Below are 20,713 nucleotides of genomic sequence, written 5' to 3'. Positions count from 1 at the left end.
CAGCATTATTTTGGCTGCAAATACTGTGGTAATAAATAAGTTTGATGCAAAAATATGGGGAAAAAATATTCAACAGCCTTTCACTTCCAAACATTAAAGCTTGCTAAAATGGAAGTTGAGCCTGATGAAGTGTGTTCAATAACTGGGTTCCAGAGAACTGATGGAATACTTCTGTACCTACTTTAATGATGAGTACCATGCCCACTAGGAATGAACTTGTGGGGTGAAACAGGGACTGAGGACCAACATCCAAACCCTCTTTCTATATGTATTGTCTGTGTATATATAATATGCATGTATATAAGCCTATATAAACATGTATATATAGATATATACATATACATAGGCAGAGCAATTCCTCTGGAGCAGCCTTAGCTTCAGTTAAAACTGAAGATTGCCACATGTGAAACAAATTCAGTTCTAATCTGAACTAGGATGCTGGAATAGATGTATCCTTTGTAACAATATCCTTCATTTAACAGGCTGCTCAGTGCCTGTGTTTTTCCCTAGTAGGATTCTCATTTAAACAACATTTGCTCTTATTTTCATTTTGATAGCTACAAACACATATTCACCATTCTCCATATTTGTTGAAAACAAAGGAGGATTGTGGGAAACTACTCAATAATTAATTTGTATAAAAAATTATCACAATCTTACAGGGATGTACAATTTCTTTAAATATGCCAGTTGGGATGGACAAGATGTATTTTACATGTCCATTGAAAATCACAGCATTTTTGTCTGCAAATTTTGCTTGTAGCTTGCAACTTCCTGTTATGGACAAGAATGGAATTGTTAACGAATAAACATTCTTATAATGATTATCATCTCTGTGATGTCTGAGGTTCCAACTTTTGGTGCTCTTTAGCTAATCAGTATCAAGTTTTTCCTCAGATAACAAACAATATGCACTTCAGGCAGTTTATCTTACATAGTAAATTTTGACAAATTTCTCCTCAAGAAGTATATTTTTACTTTCTATGAAAGACAAAAATCTGTTAAAGGGATATAGGGCCTTAGGGAAGACAAAAGTCAGCCATTTTGAGAATTTACTTCTTCTTCCATCCCAAGATTTACCTTTAAATAGGATTTGCCAGTGTCTGAAATTTTTTTTTAAGTGTATTTTTTCGGCATTGTTTCCCACACAGTGTAACATCACTTGAAATTCTTATATGGCAACATATTCCTTACTTCCATTACCTTTGCAGAATCAAGTTCACAGAGATGCTTTTAATCACTCTAAATTTCAGCCTTAAAAACCTTGATTATATCATCAGCCTGTTATTTAATGTTTTGTTACTAATGCCACGTCTTATGACACAGAATTTGCTCACGTCGTACAGATGTACAGGACTTTCACATTATGCTGCTCTCATCTTTTATTTCCATTTCAGGTCACAAATTGTATTTTAAATAGACTATAATTTCTTAGCTTTTTTTTTTCCTCTTAGTCTTTTTTGTTTAAAATATTAATATTTTTGTTTCATTAAATATTAATTTTGAAAAAAATTTTTATTCCACATATAGCTTAGGATAGCTCTTTTTCTGAATAACTTCCACAAATTATTTAAATATTTTCAGTCCTTGTGAGTTTAATTTTTGTTTTGTTTAGGTTTTCATTTGCAATGATAATTTAGAACAAAATTTTGGGCAGTTCTATATCAGTACATGAGTTTCATATGGGATTAATCTATTTTGCATTAATCTATTCCACATATTAAACTTGGATGATTTGATCCCTAAATTACAGAGAAATAAAAAATTCTGTGTTAATATTGGCAATTCCTTTTTTGTCCCTGTCTACTGTTTTTTGTTCTCAGTTCTTTAGTCATTCACTTCTAGTGCTTTCAGAAGAAATTAATTCATTGTAATTATGGAACAAACCAGTTTGACTTTTACCACCTGTTACTATTCCAAAAGTAGTGGATTTACCTCACTTGCTGAGCATGCAATGAAACCAAAACCCCCAAGAGTCAACGTTACATTTATAATGGTGAACAAGCTTGACTCAGTCATGAATCCAAACAAAAGCAAAAATATTCTTTTTTAGTTTGGGTTTTTTTTTTAATGAATATCATAATCCATACTGTTCAGTGATCACACATAAAATAGAAATACAATACCTGAAACTGCTGTGTTTGAGTTTTTTTCATGCTGCTATATAATACAGATTTGTAGCAGCTGCACCACCATCATGATGGGACAACATTAATTTCTAGTGCAGGATTTCTAGTAGCTTTCAAATCTCAACCTCAGAGATATCTGCCACTGATTTCTTGTTAGCAAGAAAGCAAAAATTGTAGAAGGGTTTATCTCATCTCTCCCTATTATCTTACTCAAGTAAATTTGCCCTCCTCTAGCTGTAGGGGTGCACACATATCCCATTTTATTTTCAGGCAGATACCAGCATTTTAAGGTCCAACTTGACCATGTTTTCAGATGGGGCATGTGAGTCAGTTGAGAAGGCAAATATATTCACAAGCATAAAATCCATGGGGTGAGGAGCAGATCACAGATCAGAGAGGGAAGAATTTGGCAGACACAAGATAGAACAGAGCTTTGTGTAGAGAGAGGTCACGCTGGGAAGTCAAGGGCTGTGAATTACAGTACCACATACTGCAGCAGTGTCCACAGAGCAGAGCAAGTTCACGACGTTAAGTCTAACACTTTTCATTTGGGGAAACAGCAGGACACCTGTGAGATCCTAGTCTAGGTGGAGAGATTCATGGAGGGGAGACATATGAGATTCACAGTCTCAGTGGTAGTAGATGAAGCTATGGGAGCACTATAAAAAATAAAATTATTCAGTTTTGCTTTGAAGTTTAAAAATTGACTGGCCATTTAGCGACTCGGGATTCCCAGTTCTCATTACAAATCTGTCACACACAAGTGGCATGAATTGCATCCCAATGAGCTGTTTCACATACACGGACGATTGAGAGCCTTCATGGTGTACTCATTTTCCCAAAATTATGTGTATTAAAGTATTGTTGCTGCATTATACTTGTATTCATAAATGCATTTCCTCGTGTAGAGAATGATAATTCTTTATAAGGATAACCATGGGATAATGTGCAATTATGGCATAATTTACAGTAATATCCAAGACTGAAACCCACAAAGATTCAAAAAAAAAAAAATCAAACTCTAAATTATATATTTTTATGAAACCACAATTCCTATAATCTCTTATACAGATATTGTTTTATTACAGTACAATGTTTTATTACTTACTTCAGTTTCTACTATTATAACATTTGACATCTGCATAAGGGTAGATTTGAGGGTGGGGAGTTTTTGGGTTTTCTTTTCATTTGTAAGCAACCTGAACAGACTTTTCACATCTGTTCAAAATTTTAGCTCTTCCGGAAATTTTTTAAACACAGCTTAGTCCTTAAATGTCACTAATGTTTATACAAAATTATGTCTTTCTGTCTGTCTTAAATTTTCTTTTGTAAAGATCTGAAATGTAACAAAAATGTTCATACATGCAAATAGATTAAAAATTAGTTTTCTTCTGACTTTTCTAACAGCATATTTTGTACCGAAGTATAAATAAAAGAAACCTTATAATGGGAAGTAATTTGACCATAGAAAGTGACTGTAAAGGGTCATATTTAGAGAAAAAAATCAAATTTAAGAAAGAAATATTCATCTAATGGCTTCAGATTTTATTTAATATTCTGTCTAATTTTTTTAAATGAAGTGTTGTTCTGAAGTTATCTAGAAAACTTTAAAAATCCAAAAGTCATTTGATACTACATTTAAAGAAATTATTTTGGCTGTGGTAGAAACTACAAAATTATTTGTCTTCCAAATAGTTTGGAAGAAAAAAGAATTCAGCTTAAAGCTAAGTAGAATGAAATAAATTGGCTTCTTGATTGCTCCAGGTCAATACAGAAAAGTTGTTATGGAAATAAAATTATATGTATTTGACTGTGTGCTTTTAAACTCAGCTTTAATAATCTGCTACTTGTGTACTACACCCTACTTGTGTGTATGTTTATATTTATATGTGAATGTTTGTGCATGTTAATGAGTCTGTGAAGTCTCACTTTCATAAAACAACACCCAAACGATTGTCTGTTAGTCGCACCTGACTTAATTTCTGACCTTGAACAGCCTGACTGATCCTAATGAAACTGCAGGTTCAGTTTGCTATCACAACTTACAGTTTTGTTGTGCTATAGAAATGTTTGCTTTCCATGCAATTATTAATTAGATAGCAGATTTCCTCAGTCAGAATGCTTAAATGTTTAGAAGTTGCTGTATAATATATCAGTAGTGATGAGGATATTCAATTTAATAGATCATTGTTATTTTGACAATCTAAATCTTCATTTGGGATCTTAGCTTTTGCGTAACTTATCACTGAATAGACAGACCTCGGGAATAAAATACTTTCAAGTCAGTTTAATTTGGAATAAAATATAATTCTCCTGAAACCTGTGCTCATGAAGAATTTGACTGTGTTTGGACTGAAACTCTGTTACTTTTTAAGGTTCACAGAAAACAAAGTCACTGTCAGAAGGAATGTATATAGACTGTTCCAAATCTTTTACATTTATATGAAACTTGCATGAGTAAGTAAAAATTATTGAATGCTTCAACATCATGCAGGTTCTATGTTGTTAGGAATGCCCATCTCTGTGAATGTCCTGCTCCAGCACTTTGCAAAGGCAATAATTTATTTAAATGAAATTATGTTTCTGTGTATGTGACACCAAAATTCCAGCGATAAAACTTTTGTGCTGTGTTCAGCTAAGCATTTTAGCTTAATTTGTGTCATTTTTGTGATAAAATATGAGCTGAAAGCTTTCAGCTTGCCACTGAAAAGCTCAAATAACAATCACTTTTAGAAATCTTTGAGATACTAATCAGCTCAATAAAAACATGCCATCACAATATGCTAATCACTCATAAAACAGATTTGATGTTCAGTTCATTTGAGAGATTGTGTTTCAAGCTAAAAATGCATTAATGAGTATCGTGTTTCTTAGTTTTATTTGAGGATGTAACTATGTTAACATATAGAGATCATAATTAATTCCTGCTTTCTGGTGTAAGCAGACACTGACAAATAAGATTAGTAGCTGAATTGAGACACCAGCTGTTAGCATACCCCTCATCCAGAAAGAGGCATCTAGTCTGCAATGTAATATGGAGCAACTGAAGGAAACTTACAGTTGTTTATGAAAAATTTCCTTGGGCTTAGAGAGGAAAGACAGAAAAGCATAAAGGTGTATGTATGTGAGGCACTGTGAATACTGGCATGAACCTTTGGTGCAAATGAGCCTTGGTGTACAGTGCTGGCTAGCCTTGGATGTGAGCTAATTGACCTCCTGTTTCAGCACAGTTATTTGGATTCCCTTCTTGTGCACTAGATTTTTTTAAAAATAGCCATCTAACAAAAGATCTAGTTCATTTAAATACAGTAGAAAAGAAAGAGGAATTTGTACTGGATGTATTCGTCATATATTTCTATAAAATGCTACATTTAAAAAGAATCTGGCCTTTTAAGACAGATACAGATTTTGTTTGGAACACAAAAATTCATATCTAATTTAGTCTATTTATCTATCCTTAAGAACAAATATAATTTAAAAGAATTTCTGTGTTTCTTACTCTAGACCATGTTCCATCCTTCCATTTCTGTCAAAGGCAAAAGCAGAAGAGTGAGTGAAAAATCTTTCTCTATATATATATGGTTATGGACTGGGGTATGCCCTTTATATTGAAGCTGGAGAGGAAAATTTTCCATAGTAGTGAAAAGATTATCAGAACTGCACAAAATGAAATATTTTATCTTCACTTCTTATAATTTCTTATATTTTTACACAATAACAATTAAACATATTTTTATGCAATGACAGCTACAGGCATTTATATAAGTCAATGTTGCCAAAAACATGCACTTGCAATTTGCTTGTTTATAATAATTCTTTGAAAACACTGGGATAATGAGAATCAGGATAAAGAAAATCACAGAGGAGTCATTAGCTCATGTTAGATATTTAAATATAGCAGTCACATTCCTACAATGCCTGAATAGAGACTTGCAAACAATAACACATGAAAAAAATGTTACTGTTAAATACGTAGGAAAAAAAAAATAAACTAAAAAAGAGAGGATAAATATTTTTTAAAGGAAGCATTCTTTTTTAAAAGGAAGTATTTTTTATTACTTTATGAAACAAAGTTGTGATAGCTTTGGCTGGGGTAGAGTTAATTTTCTTCACCACAGCTGGTATGGGGCTGTGTTTTGAATTTGTGCTGAAAACCGTGTTGCTAACATAGGAATGTTTCTGCTCTTGCTGAGCAGTGCTTTCACAGAATCTAGGCCTTTTCTTCTTCTTGTACCACTGGTGAGAAGGCTGGGGGTGCACAAGGAGTTGGGAGGGGACACAGCTGGGACAGCTGATCCCAAATGATCCAAGGTGTATACCATGGCCTATGGTGTCCTGCTCAATACATAAAGCTAGGGGAAGAAGGAGGGAGGACATTCAATTGATGGTGTTTGTCTTCCCAAGTCACCACTACGTGTGACAGAGCCCTGCATTTTTGGGGATGGCTGCCTGCCCAAGGAATGTGGTGAACGTGGTGAATTAATTCTTTGTTTCAATTTTCTTGTGTGAGGCTTTTGTTTTACCTCAGAAACTGTCTTTTTCTCAGTCCATGAGGTTTCTCACTTTTACCCTTCAGTTTCTCTCCCTGACCCCACTGAGTGGGGAGTGACCAATTGGCTGTGTTGTACTTAGATGCCATCTGGGATTAAACTATGATAAAAGAAGATTGGTTTACCATATATTTAAGCAAGTGCAAAATTGTTCTTTTTATATTTTTTTAATAATGCTCTCCCCCCAGAAAACTGGGAACATATTAGCAATATCTCTGTATCATATTCGTCCAAAACTACTGTGCATATTGATTACTTACAATACTTTATATTTTTAATACTACTCGGAGCAAAAAACTGTTTTCCCGAAAGGCCTTTGTTTTATTAATGTACATCTCAGAATTTTTAACAATGGTTCTATATTAAAATATTTTGATTCATTCAGGAATTAACTGTAATTCCAGGGTAGTTACTCGTAAGATATTGCTTTCACAGACCACCAAAATTGCATTATTCTTGAGACTGTTTCATAGTAGTTGACTATTCATGCAGACACCCTTCTATAAGAATCTGATTACATGTTGGGAATTTCCAAAACTCTTTCTGGCACACCAATTTGCTGGTAGCAAATGCTCAGACCACAGAGGTGAGAGAGGTTAGAAGGGATAGCACTGATCCAGCCTCACCTTGAATATTGTGTGCAGTTTTGGGCACCACAAAATAAGGAAAATATTAAATTATTAGAGAGTTACAAAAGAGGGTAAAAAAGATGGTGAAGGGCTGTGAGGGGAAGCCATAGGAGGAGGGGCTGAGGTCACTCAGTATCTCCAGGAGGCGGAGGGGAAACTTCATTGCAGACTAAAACTCCCAAACCCAGAGGTTGCTTGGGCATAGGAACAGGCTTCCCAGCACCAGCCTGACAGAGTTCAAGAATATTCCTGGGGACATTGTGTGACTCTTGGGGCTGTTTTGTGCAAGGAGAGGAGTTGGATCCAATGATCTTTATGGTCCCCTTCCAATTCAGAATATTCTGTGTTTCTGTTATTTTTTTCTGATGTCTTAATGTGAGAGGAAAGATTTGGCTCACCAGTGAGCAGAACAATGGTCTTCAAGAAACTAAGATTCTTCTTACAAGAACTTGCAGGATTTTTGACAGCAGTGTGACTGTGCATGAAGGAGGCTCTGCACCATTTTAAAATCATAGTCTGAGCTGTTTCGCTGCCTGTGCTCAAAGCCAGCCCTATTGTGTTTCTTCTTCTGGGTGATGTGAAAAGGTTCATCTGAGGCTTTCTCCCTCCTCTGACTCTTACTCTCAGGTCCCAACCACTGCTTGAACTTCATTTCAGAGTGCCTGTGCCTGGCCATATACCTCCCTGATCCTCAATTTAGACCTTACTTGGTAAACTTGACATGCTGGCTTGACCTCAGACCTTTGTCAACTTTAAACTCATTTGGCTATCCTGACTCTTGTCTGAGTTGGTTTAATTCCTTTGCAATGTCTTTGTTCATGTGAAGTTTTGGGCATGAATCTCTCTCAGGAGGTGTTGTACTGTAGACTCTTGGAATAGTTTGAACTAATATTTTTAGGAAGCCAGGGAATCTTGAGGATTATTGGTTTAGAGAAGAAACTTGTATCTGTAGATGGAATTCTTTAATTATCTTTCTTTCTTCATTGTGCTTATGAAATCTGAAACCTATGAAATCTGATAGGTTAACCCACCGAGTTGGGCTAGGAAAACCAGTTAATGCAATCTTCTTGGAATTCAGCAGAGCTTTTGATACTGTCTCTCACAGTATCCTTCCAGACAAAATGTAACATGTTATGTGATAGGTGAGCAACTGGATCACAGGTTAGGCACAAACAGTTATAGTAAATGGGACAACATCAGGCTGGCTGGTCACTTGTGGCATTTCATAGGGCTCCATCCTCAGACCAGTTCCCTTCAACATCTTCATTAATAACCTGGATGCAGGATTCAAAAGAATCCTGAGTTTTCTGCTGACAGCAAAAACAGAAGAGCTGTTGACTGACTTAAGGGCCAAGAGGCCCTGCAGAGAAACCTCGATAAATCAGAGACCTGGGCCATCACCAGCCACATGAATTTTAACAAGGAAAAGTGCCAGATTCTGCACCTGGAACAGGGCAATGCCAGTTGTGTCTGAAAACTGGGGAATGAGATGCCAGAAAGCAGCACTGTGGAAAATAATCTGGGGGTCCTGGTCAATGGCAAGCTGAATGTGAGCCAGCAGTGCCCCGGCAGCCAGGAGGGCCAACCCTGCCCTGGGGGCATCAGGGACAGCATCACCAGCTGGGCAAGGGAGGGGATTGCCCTGCTCTGCTCTGCTCTGCTCTGCTCTGCTCTGCTCTGCTCTGCTCTGCTCTGCTGTGGGGCAGCCTCACCTCGTGTGCTGGGGAAGTTTTGGGTGCCACAGTGTAAGAAAGAGCAACACTACTCCAAGAATCAGAGCTGAAGTGACTCTTTAAATATGACTTTTAACAAGGCAGAATGTTAATCCAAATAAGCTCTCTGATATTTGGTGATGTACAAGTATACCACTCCTTTTTTTTTTTTTTTTCTGCTGTGGAGAATTAAAAAAATCCCCACTATATTAGAAATTACTGATACTGTATGTAAGACATATAAACCAGGTGATTAACTGAGAGACCTTTAACAATTATCTTATTATCTTTGATTAGATTGTGTCATAGAAAATATATGCATTATTTGCATTTGTCCCTATATTATAAAAATACAATTTCTATATGGCTGGATGCTCTGAATGACTGTTAAATCACACTTATGCTCTTCAATATTGACACAACTCCCTGTCTATAAAGATTGATCACTCTTAAACTGTTCATCAATCTAGTTAAAAGATGTGTTTTTCTAAGTGACAAGAGCACTAGCTTGGAACACATGATCTAAGAAAAGCCATACTTTTTTTTAAATCTGTGGTTTAGTCTCACTCAAATATCTGGGAAGTAAAGTACTTTTCCTTTTGGTTCTATCCATTTTCTGTGATCGTTATAAATTGCAACTGAAACACTGAATATTCACAATAAACTTATAAAATGATCAGAAGTGACAGATAAATGAACTGTCAGATTTCATTTGCAAGGTTATTTGCAATATACATCTTGTCTCATTCACCTGAATTCAGCCACTTGTCAAAACAAAAGAACTCTGAAAGATTCTCTTCTGATATAAGGTCCTTCTATGGATGCTTTAAATGAGTAGGGCTATTTTTTTCATGGATACATTTCAACATCATTTTTATTGATACTTTGACTTAGAGTTTGACTTAAGGTTTGCCTGTTGCTTCCTTTCATTCCTATCCCATAAGCTACAGCCTCCAGCTTCTTGGGGAGATGATAGAGGATCCTCTTTATCCTGGCCTTTTTTTCTGATGGCTATTCCTGTTTCTGTCTCAGGGGAGGCAGAAAATAGTTTCACCAGTCAATTTTTTTCTTAGACTCCCTGCTGCTTCTTAACATTTCTACTTCTCCTGTAGTTCTGTCACAAGGCTGATCAGATCATCCACTCCATCACCACTCACACAGCTGTTCTCGCTCCTGCCATCCGTTTCTAGTTAAAGGTTATGTCCCACAGAGACCTGCTGCTGGGTGGCATCATACCTTGGTGTGAGCTCTGCCTGGGTTGCCATCTATTCTGGTGAGTGCTGAGAAGATAACTTTTTGCTGAGTCGATATCATAGCTAAGCTCCCAAGAGCATGAAGATCACCAGGTCTCGTGGTCAGGCATGACAGGAGTGCAGGGAGATGGAGGCTGGCCCTGCTGTGGCATCTCTGAGACAGGACTTAAGGGGTCCTGGGCAGGGTGGGAAGGATATCTCAGGTAGGCAATAAGTTTTGTTGGTTCAGGGACCATATAACTCCTCTTTGTTTCCAACCATGGATCTTTTTTGAATACATTTTGGTGTCTGAACATTGTGTTTGCTAAAAGATATTGCACTTAATGATTATTCACTGTAATGCACCATCCCATTCACAGGTTTAGGGAAAGGTAGCTGGATGTACTCTGAGAATGGGAGAAACAAAGCATAACAAAGAATAACAAACAACTTCTGCTTGAAAAGTTTAGAATATCCAGATATAATAATACACTTGACATGGCTTTGAAGGGACTTTTTAGTCAGGATTACAATATATTTCAAGAAGAAGAATGCAAAAGTGTTTCCGGGCTTGCAGGAGTTGCAGGGTGAAGAGAGAGATGAGAATCCCGACTCCATGATCAGAAGGCTGGATTTATTAATTTATGATATATATTGCATTAAGACTATACTGAAGGAATAGAGAGAAAAGTTCAGAAGCTTGCTATGCTAAGAATAGAAAAGGAATGAATAAACAAAGGAGTTCTCTCTGATTCTGTCCCAGAGAGAGCTTGGTCTTTGATCGGCCCTTAATTGTAAACATGGAACATGGGCCAATCACAGGTGCACCTGCTGCATTCCACAGCAGCAGATAACCATTGTTTATATTCTTTCTCTGGGGCCTCAGCTTCCCAGAAGAGGGAAAAATCCTAAAGAAAGGATTTTTCACAAAAGATGTCTGTGACACCGAAGAAGAGAAAGAGAAAGGAAAAGAGAGGGTAGATCACCACCACCCTAGGAATCAGTGTGGTCTCAGAAGCTTTCAAATCCAGGGGAGTGGAGTGCATCATGCTGCACACATTTTGCTGACCTCTTACCAGTCCCAGGCTCCCCAGGCTGGCCTATGCTAATTGCCAGAATCTCGTGCCAGTACTTCACACAATGCCAGAATATTCCTGGCACCATTCTGGGGCTTACAGTGGTCCTATGCAGTTGGTTGCCCCCAGCAGAGTGCGGGCCCGTGTCACATTTCACTACACAACAGAGCATGAGAAGCTGCTCCATCCCACCTGTTCCCTCACCCATTTCCCACCTGGCTGTCTTGAGCCTGTCAACCATTCCTCTGTTCTCCTACATGCAGACAGCAGGGGTAGTGACTATAAATCAACATCAGAATTTTAAACCATATATTTTCTTCTTCACATTCCTTTGGATGTGACTTAAAATAAAAAAGCTATAACGTGCTGAGCAACCTGTTTATTTTGGCTGACTTTCAATAATAAAATATCTCAGTCAAGTCAAGTAAAGGATTTTGTGAGAGTTTTTGTTTCATTATGAAATAAAAAAAAAAAAAAAAAATTCTTCGTTTAACTGAACTCTTACTAGTTCTCAATATTTCATGATTTTGATATCAAATGCATGTACAGACTTTTCCAAATATTTTTCAGGACAAAAACACAGTATACTATACTGTACCTGCTAAAAAATCTGTTCTTCAGTGTGATTCCATATTTTCTACATCATGAACAAAGGACTAGCAGTATTACAGCAAGCCAATGTCCTGAGTTTATGAAGCATAAAGTGCTCACTTGACAATCCAATTTAGCACTTAGCTTACTAAAATTTTAAATCATATAATACTTGCTACATGTAAAATATTTTTAATAATAAATTACTTTTTAAAATAATGCCATGTTTCCACTTTACAAGAATAAATGAATATTAGTTCACACTCAGAGAATGCACGTCAGGAGATGTACTCTTTATCCCAATTGTTCAATTACAACAAAGGCATGTTTGGCAACCTTTTGGTGAGATTTTTGATGCTGTTTTCATTTTGCATCACAGTAACTGAGGGTGGTTTTTTGGGTTTTGATTTTTCATTTTCCTTTCACCTTCTTGTGCTGATATTGTTGTTATATGTTTCTGTCCTTTCAAAAAATGGTTTCTAAAACTTTTTAACTTTAAGTCTATTACGGTTTAAGTTTGGCAAGTTGATTGATTTTCTGATATGAAGAAAAACTTTCCTGATGTATTTACAATCCTAAAACAAACAACAACTTAATTAATTATTCAGCCCAACAGAAACTTTTAATGGCCACAAAAACTCAATGTATTTGATAAGAACTGTTATGCTCAGTTGAAAGTGCTAAGCAAATTTTATAATCCAAAGTTAAAACTATCAAGGTATCATCAGAAAAGAACTTCTGAGTAGAAGTAAAATTTACATATTTTACATTTTCTTTTCTTTTTTTTCTTCTTTATATCCCAGGTGGTAGTTGGTGATTCTGAGAAGCTGTGATTCTGTATATTTAACTAAACCCCAAGCTTTCAAGATGTTATGCAATAATGGATTTCTGATAAGAAACAAAGTTCACATTTTTATGATGCTATATTGAGACTTTGACATCTTGCATATCTGTAGATAAATGACAGATTGAAAATTTTGAGCCATCTTGTTTAAAAGTAGCAAATGTTCTATAGTTAATTGAAAGAAGAAAGAAAATAAGATTTCAGTGAATTACTGACTGGATAAAAGCCTTTATTTTTACCCTATATATTCCAATAGAATATCTGTCTACCAAAGTAAGCATTGTACTGACTAGTGATATAACAGATGTAGATGAGAGTGAAAAGGAAGTACCAAATCAGTGGATTGGTTTTCATATCAGTAATACACAGTCATTTCCATTTGAGCTTTAAAAAAGTAATTGTAAGTAATTTTACCTCATAATTACTAATTTTACTTTATTGTACATTCATTACTATTCTTCCTAGGCTGTTCTGAAATGCTTCAAGTGATGGAATTTCTATCATGTCACCAGGGAATGTAGATCTCATTGTCAATGTCTTTTTGTTAATGTCTTTTTTTCTTAAATCCTTAAAATTACTGCCAGAATATCCCTTCTACATTATTGAATATTTTCTTAAATAATTTATAGTTTCTTTAATTTTGTGAGGTATGAATTGCATTACTTTGATACTTTGTACTTGGTTCTACTTACATAAGAAATCTGTGGTCATATGTCTAATCTCTCTGGAACTGTTAATTTATCTTTCTTGTAAGTGTTCCACCTTTTATTATACCATCACCTATGAATCATATTCATGTGGTGTCATGTAAATCTTCCAGAACATAAGTGAGCATATTAAATAGGGCTGTGCCTAAGACAAGTTCTCCTTGTTCCTCATCACCCCATCCTTGCAAAACAAAAGCAATAATTTACTATTTTTCATAACAATTCCTTTTATTAAAAATTCCCTATCAAGAAATTAAAATGTGATATTAATTTCTGAGATCTTTCTTCTAAATTAAACTTTATGGTAGGACTGAACTCTATGTATACTGCATGTAAATTCTTGCTTTGTTAATTAATAGGCAAGTTTAAAAAAATTCGAAAGCTATTCTGTCACAGGTGAATTATCTTCTCTAAGAGTCCTATTTCCTTTAATCTCTATTTTTTTTTTTTTTTTTACTGCCTACAATGTAGATTTTGGTGTAAATTGGAATAAATTTCTGTGTGGAGCTATAAAACAAAAAAACCTGCCTGTCTCAAAGGACTGTGAAGGCCACAGAGGAAAATTGCCATAAGATAAGATACCACGGCAGCAGCTTAAAATAAGCATAGACAAAAGAAATTTATGCCAGGAAGGAGCTTATGTCAGACCTGGTGGATGTAAGCTCTGGTTAGTACCTCCTAGTTAGCATATCTGTATATCTATATCTATATCTATATCTATATCTATATCTATATATATATATAGCTGGACCGCTTCATATCTGGACAAAAAATTACCACCGTGGGAAAGGAAACAACTGCATATATATATACATGTATCACCAGTCAAACAAAGATGACCCAAAGTGATGGGAACTGCATCTGTGACCAGCCCATGGATATCTGGAATGGGGCTGTATGAAGGTGGTGGCCCCAGCAGACAGACTTGGACCCCCAGCGCTGAGGAGCTCAGAGTGAAGGAGGACCAAGGGGATGCCTCTGGGTCTATGTGTAGGAACTATCTTCTGCTGAATCCCCTTTCTCTCTCTCTCCCTCCTCTCTATCTCTCCCCTCCCTCTCTCTGACTCTTTCCTATTTATTGCTATCTCTCTACCTCACATTTACTGTTAAATAAAATTCATATTATTGGCTTTGACACATGACCTCATTTGCACCTTAATTCAGGCAGAGGTTTCTCTCAATAAATTTGATCATAACAGGAATCAGCTGAGAAATAAAAGGTTTTATCTGATAGATTATTATTAAGTATTGTCTGTCTAATTTTGAGTTTGTGCCTGTCTTTTATTTTTTAGGAACAAGTCAGGAGAAGCTTGACTCATTTTAAATTCCAATATATACTAATATTTACATAGTAAATGGATGTAACAGATATGCTTTTTTCTTATTTTAAGATTTTTTTCTTATTTAATTTTCAGTTTAATTTGATCACTGATTTGAATTGATCAAAGGAACTTTCTTTATTAGTTATTGTTATTAAAAATCCTGTTAAATTTCAATATAAAAGCATGGCATAAGATTTCTCTTTAGAGTAAGCAATCAATTTAAGCAAAATATTTCAAATAATGGTCATTACATTAAACTCCTTTTTAACTTGAGCTTCCTCAAACAATCCTCAATTCTTTGAATTCTTCTTTTCCCCTGTTTTCATTTTGACTATCCTGGCAGGCATTTAAAAAAAACCTGTCATATTTTTAAGCACATTATAAAATAATTAATTATAACATAATTTAACCTTATATTGCAGTATTTGCATTTATATGAATTATTGTATTTGCTGATCATCATCTTAAAAAAAGATTTTTGGATTATTTATTCTTTTTGCAGGGGGCCTTTATTACCATCCACCTCCATACTTGCATTTTCTTTCCCCATGTCAACTACATTTTTTGTAGTGCTCATCAAATCTAAATACTTCCAGCTACATATTGATTTCTCATGGACATTTTGGACTAAATTTCTCAGAGAGAAACTTCCTGTTCAACAGAAATGCCCATTTGATCAAATTTATTGCCCTTTCTGTGTTTAACAGAGCTGACCTGCCCTTCATGATTTCCTGAACTTTTCTTTTAGATCAAAGAGAAAAAATATTATATATAGAAGTTATAGTTTCTGAGAGCTCAGAAGATTGATTTCTACTCTGATCTTATTCTCTTTTTCTTCTGTAACCTTTTACATCATTCAAAGTTACATTTGTCAGGTTTTTTTACAAAATTAAAGATTCTTTTTCATTTGTAGAGATCACATTTTTTGTTTTGAAACACTTTATTTTTAAGTAACTGTCTTATTTCAGATATAATGTCCACAACAGAATCATAACATCATCAAAATTAGGATATTTTTCTGTGAATCAAGTGATTAAAACAAGAACCTATGTCCATTCATTAGATTTGCTTGTCATTTTATATTTTAATTTTTGATGGTATAAATTAGATGGTATGTTTTACTTAAGATATAAAATTATATATATCTATCTTTTCTAGAAAATTTTCTCTCCAAAATAAAAGGCAAGGCCAACACTTGACGCATTAGGATCCCAGAGAGAAGTCACAAATTGAGAAGTTTTGCATCATGTCCCATTATAAAGTCATAAACTATTCAAAATCTGAAAGACTTTCCTCAGAGAAGAGCCCAAGCAGATCAGTAAATTTCTTCAAGGTGTTAAACTCTCAGCATTGCTTGACCAATATTTAACTTGGAAAATAAACCCTTTTATCCAGGAACATCAGTGTTTAATTTTGAATTTTCTTGTCCGACAAAAACTAATTATTTGAGAAATAATGTGTTTTCAGAAGGTTTGTGTGATGGTGTTCACAGGGATTTTCAGATGAGGGAAGAGACGAGGATTTGACTCCATGTTTCAGAAGGCTTGATTTATCATTTTATGATATATATTACATTAAAACTATACTAAAAGAATAGAAGAAAAGGTTTCATCTCATAAGGCTAGCTAAGCTAAGAATAGAAAGGAATAAATAACAAAGGCATCTGTCCTAGACTCTCTGTCCAAGCCAGCCGTGCTGTGATTGGCCATTAATTACAAACAACCACGTGAGACCAATCACAGATGCACCTGGTGCATTCCACAGCAGCAGGTAACCATTGTTTACATTTGTTCCTGAGGCCTCTCAGCTTCTCAGGAGGAAAAAATCCTGAGGAAAGGATTTTCATAAAAAGATGTCTGCGACAGGTATGGATTTTTTTATTTCCCTTTTACAACCAACTCCAGATCAAAAAATGTTCTGTTCTACACAAAAAACAACCACATTTTCATTCTGTTTTGCATGTGTGAAGAACCTCCTTCTAATATCCAGCCTAGATCTCCTAGACACAATTTCAGGCCATTCCCTTAGGGTCCTTTGACTGGTCACCAGGCAGAGAAGAGTACCTCTCAATCTTCTTCCTTCAATCTTTTCCAGGTTGAACAGACCAAGTGACCTCAGCTGCTCCTCACAGAGCTTCCCCTCACGGCCCTTCACCATCTTTGTTGCTCTCCCTTAGATGCTCTCTTATAGCTTAATACTTTGCTCATATTGCGGCACCCAAAACTTCCCCAGCACATGAGGTGAGGCTGCCCCACAGCAGAGCAGAGCAGAGCAGAGCAGAGCAGAGCAGAGCAGGGCAGAGCAGAGCAGGGCAATCCCCTCCCTTGCCCAGCTGGTGATGCTGCCCCTGATGCCCCCAGGGCAGGGTTGGCCCTCCTGGCTGCCGGGGCACTGCTGGCTCATGTTCAGCTTGCCATCCACCAGGACCCCCAGATTATTTTCCACAGTGCTGCTTTCTGGCATCTCATTCCCCAGTTTTCAGACACAACTGGCATTGCCCTGTTCCAGGTGCAGAATCTGGCACTTTTCCTTGTTAAAATTCATGTAGCTGGTGATGGCCCAGGTCTCTGATTTGTCGAGGTCTCTCTGCAGGGCCTCTTGGCCCTTAAGTGAGTCAATAGCTCTTCTGTTTTTGCTGTCATCAGCAAACTTGGGATTCTGTTGAGTCCTGCATCCAGGTCATTAATGAAGATGTTGAAGGGAACTGGTCTGAGGATGAGCCCTGTGGAACACAAACAACAGGACAGTCTGAAGTTTTCCCATGCACTATAACCCTTTGTGCCTGACTCATGAGCCAATTGCTCACCCATGGCATGATAGATTTATCCAGCTGTGTGCTGGGCATTTTGTCCAGAAGGTCACTGTGAGAAACCGAATCAAAAGCTTTACTGAAATCCAAAATGATTGCATCAACTGGCTTCCCTAGATCAACTTACTGGTTACTTTGTCATAAAAGGAAATCAGGTTTGATAAGGAGGACTTGTTTCTCATGAAGCTGTGCTGACCATTGACTGCATTGTCTTTTAGTTGTTTTTCAGTACCTCACAGAATTACCTTCTCCATAAATTTGCCAGGCACTGAAATGAGACTAACAGGCTTCTAGGTTTCGTGGTCCTCATTCTTGTCCTTCTTGAAAATTGGGACATGATTTGCCAGCTTCCAGTCAGCTGGGACTTATCTGGATTCTCAACTTCCTTTTTTTCTTTTCTTAGAAGAGTGACTTCTTCCATAAGTCACTCTTATGGAAGAGTGACTTCCATAAGGATAAGTGATTTCCTAAAATTCAGAAATCCCCAAAGTTCATGCTTAAACCTGAATAAGATTGAACCTAATAATTAATGATCTCTGATAACAAGATAATCTAAAACTCTCTTCTGGTTCTTTCTTATTTCAGTGAAATACCTATTTGCATTTCTTTCTCCAAATGCTTTTGATACTGGCATGAAATTCATCATTGCAGATTAGATATATTCATTTATCTAGAAATCCTGTCATTGAGTGTCAGTTTCAGAGTGAATTACGTTTGCAAAATGAAAATATGCATACAGATCTGAGAAGTAATTAAATGGCAACTGGAAAAAATTCATGTTTCAAAACCTATTTAACACATTCTTTTTTCACAAGAAGTATGTGATGCAACAAGAATATGAATCATACTATAACAGTGTTGTAGTGAAATGCTTTTTTTCTTAAAGAAACCTTTATTAAAAAAAAAAAAAAAGGTGCATAAGGAAATGTAGGTTAGCAAGCTCTGGTGCAAATAATATTCTAGTGCTGTGTAGTAGGCATTTCTGTGAGGTGGGCACTGTACCCCACTATCCTTCTGTTGAAAGTCATTCAGAGAATGCTTGATTCTAGAGGAGCCCCATATGTACCACAGCAAAGTAGAGCTGAAGAGTCTGTAATCTGAAAAACATCTGAAATATTTAGTAATCCTGCATTGATTTCTGGCGTGCATTTTAAAATAAATAGGTAATTTTAAAATGCAATTTAATTGCTGAATTAAAATTTAACCTTCACTACTAAATAGCAATTTTTTAGCTTTTTGTAAATGAAGTTTCTATACTTTTACAGTCTCTCTGTTTAAAATGACAGTATTGTCTATACATTACCTGATTATTAAATCGGCAACTAACTCCAATTTCTACATGAAAAATTTTTACCGTATTTGAATTTATTGTTTTCCTTGTTATTAAAACTCCATATAGTTTATATATTGATTTTAAAACTATGAATTTTCTAAATTTGAAGTAAATTATTAATTCCTTTTTCCTATACAAAGTTAGATTTTAATGTACTTCTAATCAGAGTTCCTCAGGTAGCAAAACAGAGGATATAATATGCTGTAGTTGAGAAAAATGTTGCTGCATAAGGAATAGAACAAATCAAAATGAAGATTCAAACACTTTAGAAGTCTAAGAAAGTATAAATTCCGTTTTTGTTTAAGTCTCATGGTCTGGGCACATTTTTACTCTGCAACCTCCACGTGCATTACTCTACTTCAGAAGCTAATGCCATGAAATTGGGAATAAACCTCTTGTAGCAGTTTGAAACAGAACAAAAAATAATAGGGAGAGATGAGAAGGAAACTGCTCTGCAAGGTTTTGCAAGAGTTCCCAATATGCAGCAATATGTTGTTCCATGAAATTGTACTCGTAAGAAAAAATGTATTTTATTGCCTATTAATTTAAGTTGCTCATTCATAATAGGAATCACTGTGATAATTACATTTATATGGGATTTTGTCCTCTTTGAATGCTGAATTTGTATTAATGAATATAACATTTTCTTTCAGTGCAATGTTGATAGCTGTTAGTATCTTATCCCACTGAGAACCTGCAGGAAAGTCAGTCTCTGCTCTTGTCTGTGCAAGAGATGAGCATTTCAAATTTTCAAAGCTTAATGCAGCCAATTAAAAAGTTGTGGGTCAATCCTGGCAGGCCGCTGAGCTTCACAGAGCAGTTTACTGGCTCCCATATCAGTGAGTTGGAGGAGACCATTAGAAGAGCAGAAGTGAGAAAACTTATGGTTTGAGGTAAAAATAGTTTAGCTAATTACAAAAAAAGTTCAGTGTACAAGGAAATCAAAATAGAATTCCTTCACAACTTCCTATCAGTAAGCACATATTAAGCCATCTCAACAAAATCAGGGCTCTGATATAAGTAACAGTTATTTGGGAAGACAAATGTAATAACTGTGAACTTTCGCTCCCTACGCTTCATTAACTTTTACCAATATATAGCAAAAGTTAGTCTTCCAAGCCTTGCATCTTCTCCAATTGTTTTGGAGAGTAACTCTATTATTATGCTTGATAACACTGTCTTAGGTAGAGTGGGTTTTTCCTGCCATATGGAAAAAAATAAATAAAAAATTTCATTTTGACATAGTTTTCTATACGTGTGTGTGAAGTTGTAAACTTCTGGTACTGAATGCCAATCTACTTAAAAGATATTAATGTTGAGCTTTCAAGTTTTTGCTGGTTTATGCATTGTGTTTCTCATCTGCCCTACGTCTGGAAGTTTTAGTGTTGCAGAATTTTCTTTCTGTGTTTGTAACTTCTGTAATTTTAGAGAACATCTCAGTGATGGTGTTTCTCCCAGGTACACTAAGGCAGTGTGCACAGAATCCACAGCTAATAAAATTCAAGTAGCTGACAGGTTCACTGTCCTGTACAGTGGGCTTATTTCATTTCTGGTAAGATTCTTATTTTAGTTAGCATCTATTTTCCTGGTATGAACTCCTTATGCTGAGGTGAACAAGACAGCACTAGTCCATATGTGGTATCTGAGAGATACCAGAGTACTTGACACTGTGTTGTATTTACCTGGCAGGGATTTGGTAGTAGAGGGGCTGCAGAGGTGGTTTCTGTAAGACATGACAGAAGCTGCTCCCATGTTGGACAAAGCTTGTTTCAGGTGACT

The sequence above is a fragment of the Ammospiza caudacuta genome, chromosome 1, assembly GCF_027887145.1.
Source record: "Ammospiza caudacuta isolate bAmmCau1 chromosome 1, bAmmCau1.pri, whole genome shotgun sequence".
In the NCBI taxonomy this organism is placed as follows: Eukaryota; Metazoa; Chordata; class Aves; order Passeriformes; family Passerellidae; genus Ammospiza; species Ammospiza caudacuta.
Note: the sequence above shows the minus strand (reverse complement) of the source record.